This window comes from Trachymyrmex cornetzi, unplaced genomic scaffold (assembly GCF_001594075.2).
Source record: "Trachymyrmex cornetzi isolate Tcor2-1 unplaced genomic scaffold, Tcor1.1 scaffold454, whole genome shotgun sequence".
Taxonomy (NCBI): Eukaryota; Metazoa; Arthropoda; class Insecta; order Hymenoptera; family Formicidae; genus Trachymyrmex; species Trachymyrmex cornetzi.
In genome coordinates this window covers 6,248-6,651 of record NW_017299334.1, presented here as the reverse complement: position 1 = coordinate 6,651, position 404 = coordinate 6,248, and positions in this window count along the sequence as shown.

The following is a 404-nucleotide window of genomic DNA, read 5'->3' as shown; positions in this document are numbered from 1 at the left end:
AATCACAGTCGATTATTCTTCTCACATTCGACTGTGATTGGTCAATTTTTTACTCTTACTTCTTACTCCGTGTATTGTAGACGGGCCTTTATTGTAGATTCGGACTTTACTCTTACTTCTTACTCCGTGTATTGTAGACGAGCCTTTATGCAAAAGTCTGTGCCATATTGTTGGTTGTGCGATTCGGTGATGCGCAAGGGACGATCATTAGCATCATTTTTGTCGAAGTGGACCTACTGTTCCTACCTATACTGTGACTGACTGTGACTATACTGTGGTTTCGGCGTTCGGCGTGGATTTGTGTGGTGTGAACGCTACATTTATTTGTTGGCATGAAAATTGTATGAAATTGATTATTACGATCATTAAATTGTAAAAAAAACGCTGCAATAATGTTGGTGCTG